The following is a 7955-nucleotide window of genomic DNA, read 5'->3' on the forward strand; positions in this document are numbered from 1 at the left end:
GTGTGTTTGTTGTGCTCTCGATGGTGCAGCTGTAGAACCTTTTAAGGATCTGAGGACCCATGCCAAATCTTTCCAGTCTCCTGAAGAGGACTGGGCTTTGCCGTGCCCTCTTCACGACTGTCTTGGTGTGCTTGGACCATTTAGTTTTTTTTGTGATGTGGACACCAATTAACTTGAAGCTCTCAACATGCTCTACAGCAGCCCCGTCGATGAGAATGGGGGCGTGGCTTCTGCCTGTTACCCAGAAGTTCTGATATGCATATAATTGGTAGCATTGGATAGAAAACACTCTGAAGTTTTTCCAAAACTGTTTAAATAATGTCTGTGAGTGTCACGTCCTGGCCTTAGTTCCTTTTTTATGTTTTAGTTTGGTCAGGGCGTGAGTTGGGGTGGGCATTCTATGTTTTTGTTCTAGGTTTTGTATTTCTGTGTTTGGCCTGGTATGGTTCCCAATCAGAGGCAGCTGTCGATCGTTGTCTCTGATTGAGAAGCATACTTAGGTAGCCTGTTTTCCCACTATGATTTGTGGGTAGTTGTTTTCTGTTGTGTGTCTGTACTAGCCAGAACTGTTTCGGTCGTTTGCTTTGTTATTTTTTGTGATTTCAGTGTTCATCAAATAAATATGGACACATACCACGCTGCACCTTGGTCCTCTCCTTCTTCCACCTACGAAAATCTTTACAGTGAGTATAACAGAACTGATATGGCAGGCAAAAACCTGAGGAGAATCCATCCAGAATGAAAAATAATAAAATAATTGAGGTCACCACCCATTCAAATGCTTGTCTATGGGATATTCAAAGGAAATCCTCCCAAATTGCAGTTCCTATGGCTTCCACTAGATGTCAACAGTCTTTAGAATGGGTTTCAGGCTTGTTTTTTGAAAAATAGTTTTTCAAGGTGGCTCTCATTTTGGACTGTAGTCTTGTGGCGCGCGTGGATGAGGGCGCGCGTGGATGAGGGCGCGCGTGGATGAGGGAGCGCACTTCGTTATGTATCTCCTGTATTGAACATACCTTCCGTCTTAAATTGTATCGTTTATTTACAGTGCCTTGCGAAAGTATTCGGCCCCCTTGAACTTTGCGACCTTTTGCCACATTTCAGGCTTCAAACATAAAGATATAAAAATGTATTTTTTAGTGAAGAATCAACAACAAGTGGGACACAATCATGAAGTGGAATGACATTTATTGGATATTTCAAACTTTTTTAACAAATCAAAAACTGAAAAATTGGGCGTGTACATATTAGGGTACCTGAGGATTGATTAGAAACGTTGTTTGACTTGTTTGGACGAAGTAACTTTTTGGGGATATAAAGAAGAACTTTATCGAACAAAACAACCATTTGTTGTGTAGCTGGGACCCTTGGGATTGTCAAACAGAGGAAGATCTTCAAAGGTCAGTCATTTATTTTTTCGCTATTTCTGACTTTTGTGACGCCTCTGCTGGTTTGGAAAATGTTTTAAATGCTGGTGTATGCTGTGAGTTGTCCTCAGATAATCGCATGGCTTTTGCCGTAAAGCCTTTTTAAAATCTGACAAAGCGGCTGAATTAACAAGAAGTTAAGCTTTTAAATTATGTATGACATTTGTATTTTCATGAATGTTTAATATTACGATTTTTGTATTTTGAATTTCGCGCTCTGCAATTTCACCGGATGTTGTCGAGACTAGCGTCCCACCTAGCCCAAAGAGGTTTTAAAGGTTTTACTCACATCGGCTGCGGAGAGCGTGATCATAAAATCGTCCAGAACAGCTGATGCTCTCATGCATGCTTCAGTGTTGCTTGCCTCGAAGCGATTATAGAAGTAATTTAGCTCGTCTGGTAGGCTCGTGTCACTGAACAGCCCGCGGCTGTGCTTCGCTTTGTAGTCTGTAATAGTTTGCAAGCACTGCCACATCCGACCAGCGTCGGAGCCGGTGTTGTATAATTCAATCTTAGTCCTGTGTTGACGCTTTGTTTGATGAGTCGTTTGATGAGTCGTCTTAGGGCATAGTGGGATTTCTTATTAGTTTCTGGCTTTACCCTTTAGCTCAGTGCGGACGCTGCCTGTAATCCATGGTTCATTAAAGTCCCTGGATGAGAGTTTTCCTGTTTGTTTATGGCCGTATACAGCTCACTGAGTGTTTTCCTGTTTGCTTATGGCCGTATACAGCTCACTGAGTGTTTTCATGTTTGCTTATTGCCTTATACAGCTCATTGAGTGCCTTCTAGTGCCAGCATCGCTACGGTGGTGGTATATAGACAGCTACGAAAAATACAGATGATCTTATGATGAGATACTCTACCTCAGGCGAGCAAATCCTTGAGACATCCTTAGATTTCGTGCATCAGCTGTTATTTACAAATATACATAGACCACCAACCCTTGTCTTTAGCGGAGGCCGCTGTTCTATCTCGAAGAAAATAAAAAAATTTAAACCCGCCAGCCGTATGTTGTTTATGTCGTCTTTCAGCCACGACTCGGTGAAACATAAGATATTACAGTTTTTACTGTCCGTTTGGTAGGATATACGTGATCGTAGTTTGTCTATTTTAGTTTTGATTGATTTTCCGTTGGTTAATAGGACCGATGGTAAAGGTAGATTACCCACTCAGCTATGGATCCTTACAAGGCACCCGGTCCTTCGTCCACAATGCCTCCGTCTCTTTCTCTTGCGAATGACGGGGATGAGGGCCTTGTCAGGTGTCTGAAATAAATCCTTCCCATCTCTCTCTCCTGCCTTTCATCTCTCTCTCCTACCTTTCATTCCTCTCTCTCCTCTAGGTGTCCTGCCTCTCTCTCTCCTACCTTTCATCTCCTCTCCTACCTTTCATCCCTCTCTCTCTCTCCTGTAGTTGTCCTCGCTCTCTCTCTCCTACCTTTCATCCCTCTCTCTCTCCTCTAGTTGTCCTCCCTCTCTCTCTCCTACCTTTCATCCCTCTCTCTCTCCTCTAGTTGTCCTCCCTCTCTCTCTCTCTCCTACCTTTCATCCCCCTCTCTCTCCTCTAGTTGTCCTCCCTCTCTCTCTCTCCTACCTTACATCCCTCTCTCTCTCCTCTAGTTTTCCTCCTCTCCTCCACCTCGTCCGTCTTTCTCCTTCCTCTTGTAATGGAACTAGTGAATAGTATGAATAACCACACATTAGATACCTAAAGATTTGAGCTAGTCAATGCCTTGGATTAAACTCAGTGAACTGAGTCTTCTAATGCCTAGGGCTTTAACTCTGTGTGCTTCCATAGTCATGTGGATTACAGGAGACTTGGGTTCCCTTATATGGGAACAAGATAACCTCTCTAATGTGGCACACCTGTTCTTAACTCAGGATTCACTTCCAGGCTGGCAAACTGTCTAAAGCTGACATTGAGACCTGTGAGTTGGTTTTGATTGTTTCTCAATGCTTTAGTAAATGTACACTGATTATTTTTTGGAGCTCATATCATCAAATGTTATATTCTCTCTTTATTTTCCTCCTCTGCAGATGTCTGTCTGCCTGTCTGTCTGTCTGTCTGTCTGTGTATGTCCAGGACCCAGCAGGTATCCAGGAAGGACCCAGCAGGTATCCAGGACCCAGCAGGTATCCAGGAAGGACCCAACAGGTATCCAGGATCCAGCAGGTTTCCAGGACCCAGCAGGTATCCAGGATCCAGCAGGTATCCAGGAAGGACCCAGCAGGAATCCAGGAAGGACCCAGCAGGTATCCAGGACCCAGCAGGTATCCAGGACCCAGCAGGTATCCAGGATCCAGCAGGTATCCAGGAAGGACCCAGCAGGAATCCAGGAAGGACCCAGCAGGTATCCAGGACCCAGCAGGTATCCAGGAAGGACCCAGCAGGTATCCAGGAAGGACCCAGCAGGTATCCAGGAAGGACCCAGCAGGTATCCAGGACCCAGCATGTATCCAGGAAGGACCCAGCAGGTATCCAGGAAGGACCCAGCAGGTATCCAGGACCCAGCAGGTATCCAGGAAGGACCCAGCAGGTATCCAGGACCCAGCAGGTATCCAGGAAGGACCCAGCAGGTATCCAGGAAGGACCCAGCAGGTATCCAGGACCCAGCAGGTATCCAGGAAGGACCCAGCAGGTATCCAGGAAGGACCCAGCAGGTATCCAGGAAGGACCCAGCAGGTATCAGGACCCAACAGGTATCCAGGAAGGACCCAGCAGGTACCAGGACCCAGCAGGTATCCAGGACCCAGCAGGTATCAGGACCCAGCAGGTATCAGGACCCAGCAGGTATCCAGGACCCAGCAGGTATCCAGGAAGGACCCAGCAGGTACCAGGACCCAGCAGGTATCCAGGACCCAGCAGGTATCAGGACCCAGCAGGTATCCAGGAAGGACCCAGCAGGTACCAGGACCCAGCAGGTATCCAGGACCCAGCAGGTATCCAGGTGACACACACTTTACCCCTTTCCCTGCTGTAGATATAGTTCCAAGGTGCCCTGCCCTCCTCCCTCAGGTAGGACGTTTTCAGTGTGTGTGTGTGTGTGTGTGTGTGTGTGTGTGTGCATATTCGTCTTGTCAATGAAATATGTATAGAAATAAACTACATTTCAATCGATTGAATCCAAATCAATGGTGGCCATGCAAGATGGCCGCCTCCATGCACTTATGTCTCGTTTGCTAAATTTGTCGTATCTTGTTATAAGCTACTATCTGCATGAGCACAGTTTAGGCCTACATGATCCCAAGACGCTGGCAATATAAAAAAAATGGGATAAAGTTGATTGTGTTGATTGGTTGTTTTGAAAACTGTGGTCCCGTAGGCCTAGTTCTAAAACGATGACGTCATATCTGTAATTCTGACATCGCTCTAGACATAAACAGAGAGGAAGAGGCAAAGCGAGAGGGTTTACTCTCGTCAAAATCTATCCATGATAAGCAGATCGCCAGCCTTCCCGCCTTTGGGACAACAACTCCCATTGTTAGGACAGAGACAAGACCATCTAGTCATTATTGAGTGTCTTACTTTGACTTTCTGTTTTCCTCTGTAATGAGATACCTAGGCCACAAGGTGGCGCCAAACATCAATCCTTTCACCTCAGCTTCACTACAAGGATCAACTGGAGATACTGTAAGAGGTGTCTGAGCAGTTTTCGTCTAATATAAAGATCTGAAAGTGATTAATAAAAGTGGTCTGAAAAAGTACCAGGTTCAAATTCATTAAAAACACAATATACATTCAGGTAAAAAAATAAAAACAGCCAGAAAAGCAATGCCTAAATGTTCAACCTAGGCCAACATATTAATATATTACATCATTAAACAGTAACCCAGGGGCACAACTTTGGTTTTATAAGTGGGGGGGGGACATAATTATTATTATTATTATTTATCCAGTCGGATAAACACTCCAAACAGCCTGCCCGAATGCTCGGAGGCAGTATCACATTTCAATGATAAAACTGGGGAGGACAAAAATACAATGTATTAGTGCAGGCAGCATACGGTTCTGTAAACTCAGTGTGTTTCATAGTGTAGGGAGCATACTGTTCTGTAAACTCAGTGTGTTTCATAGTGTAGGGAGCATACTGTTCTGTAAACTCAGGGTGTTTCATAGTGTAGGCAGCATACTGTTCTGTAAACTCAGGGTGTTTCATAGTGTAGGCAGCATACTGTTCTGTAAACTCAGTGTGTTTCATAGTGTAGGGAGCATACTGTTCTGTATACTAACTCAGGGTGTTTCATAGTGTAGGGAGCTTACTGTTCTGTAAACTCAGGGTGTTTCATAGTGTAGGCAGCATACTGTTCTGTAAACTCAGGGTGTTTCATAGTGTAGGCAGCATACTGTTCTGTAAACTCAGGGTGTTTCATAGTGTAGGCAGCATACTGTTCTGTAAACTCAGGGTGTTTCATAGTGTAGGCAGCATACTGTTCTGTAAACTCAGGGTGTTTCATAGTGTAGGCAGCATACTGTTCTGTAAACTCAGGGTGTTTCATAGTGTAGGCAGCATACTGTTCTGTAAACTCAGTGTGTTTCATAGTGTAGGCAGCATACTGTTCTGTAAACTCAGGGTGTTTCATAGTGTAGGCAGCATACTGTTCTGTAAACTCAGGGTGTTTCATAGTGTAGGGAGCATAATGTTCTGTAAACTCAGGGTGTTTCATAGTGTAGGCAGCATACTGTTCTGTAAACTCAGGGTGTTTCATAGTGTAGGCAGCATACTGTTCTGTAAACTCAGGGTGTTTCATAGTGTAGACAGCATACTGTTCTGTAAACTCAGGGTGTTTCATAGTGTAGGCAGCATACTGTTCTGTAAACTCAGGGTGTTTCTAAATATGCATACTACCGTACTACTCTCATGCTACAGTACGTGTGCATTCTCCGATCTTGAGTACGTTCTTGTGAGGACGAGAGTGTGGGGAATGCATAAAGCAAAACATTTGAGAAGTACTCGCACCTCCCCTACTGTATTACCTTGTGCTTCCCCTCCTCATTCACTGAAACCTCCAGCGAGAACAACGGCAACAAAGCAAACATTTTACTTCATAATTATCAGCTAGATGTGTGAATCATAATAATCTAGCTAGCCAGCTAGTTAAACAGGCTACAATTACCTAAAACAAATATTATACTAGATATATTTCAATTCTTCGTGGGTAGCTAGCTAACAATTCTGTGTGGCTATCTGGCTAGCTAACAGTACTAGTAGCTAGCTAACAATTCTGTGTGGCTATCTGGCTAGCTAGTACAGTACTAGTAGCTAGCTAACAATTCTGTGTGGCTATCTGGCTAGCTAACAGTACTAGTAGCTAGCTAACAATTCTTTGTGGCTATCTGGCTAGCTAACAGTACTAGTAGCTAGCCAATTAGCCCTATTGACTTACAGTGGTAGAAAAAGTACTCAATTGTCATACTTGAGTAAAAGTAAAGATACCTTAATAGAAAATGACTCAAGTAAAAGTCACCCAGTAACATACTACTGGAGTAAAAGTTAAAAAGTATTTGTTTTTAAATTGACTTAAGTATCAAAGTATATGTAATTGCTAAAATATACTTAAGTATCAAAAGTAAAAGTAAAAGTATAAATAATTTAAAATTCCTTATATTAAGCAAACCAGACGGCACATTTCAAATCAAATCAAATTGTATTTGTCATGTGCGCCGAATACAACAAGTGTAGAGACCTTACAGTGAAATGCCGAATACAACAAGTGTAGACCTTACAGTGAAATGCTGACTTACAAGCCCATAAACTAACCATTTATTTGAGATGTTTTGTTTTTATTGACGGATAACCAACGGCACACTCCAACACTCAGACATAATTTACAAACAAATTGTTTGTGTTTAGTCCGCCAGATCAGAGGCAGTAGGGACGACCACAGATGTTCTCTTGATAACTGAGTGAATTGGACCATTTTCCTGTCAAAATGTAACGAGTACTTTTGGGTGTCAGGGAAAATGTGTGGAGTAAAAAGTATATTATTTTCTTTAGGAATGTAGTGAAGTAAAAGTCAAAGTTGGCAATAATATAAATAGTAAAGTAACATACAGATACACAAAAAAAATGACTTATTAAGTAGTACTTTAAAGTATTTTTAGTTAAAAGTACTTCACATCACTGTTGACGTATTATGGGCTTGCTATCTACAGTACATATGCAGGTAAACATGCCAAAATTAACACAGCGTGTATGTATTAACTTATCAAGATAACAAGATAACTAACTCATGAGATGTGACGAGGCAACATTTCATTCTGAAGTCGGAGTGTATTTCACTTGCTTCAGCTCACATAATGGCCGCAATTGATTTCATGAAATTTTTCATTTTGTTTTTTTACATGTTTGCGTCATATTTCGCGTCATACTTTCCGTTAATACTTGCATCATGCATGCTTCAAAATATGCACAATCGGAGAATGCATGCGAGAAGCGCATGCTCCGTTTCGTATACTTTAATTGGGACTCATACGTCGACTCTTCTGTTCTCCAATGTGCGTGCTTGAAGCAGGGTGGTATACATGATG

Source organism: Oncorhynchus mykiss, chromosome 17 (genome assembly GCF_013265735.2).
Source record: "Oncorhynchus mykiss isolate Arlee chromosome 17, USDA_OmykA_1.1, whole genome shotgun sequence".
Lineage (NCBI taxonomy): Eukaryota > Metazoa > Chordata > Actinopteri > Salmoniformes > Salmonidae > Oncorhynchus > Oncorhynchus mykiss.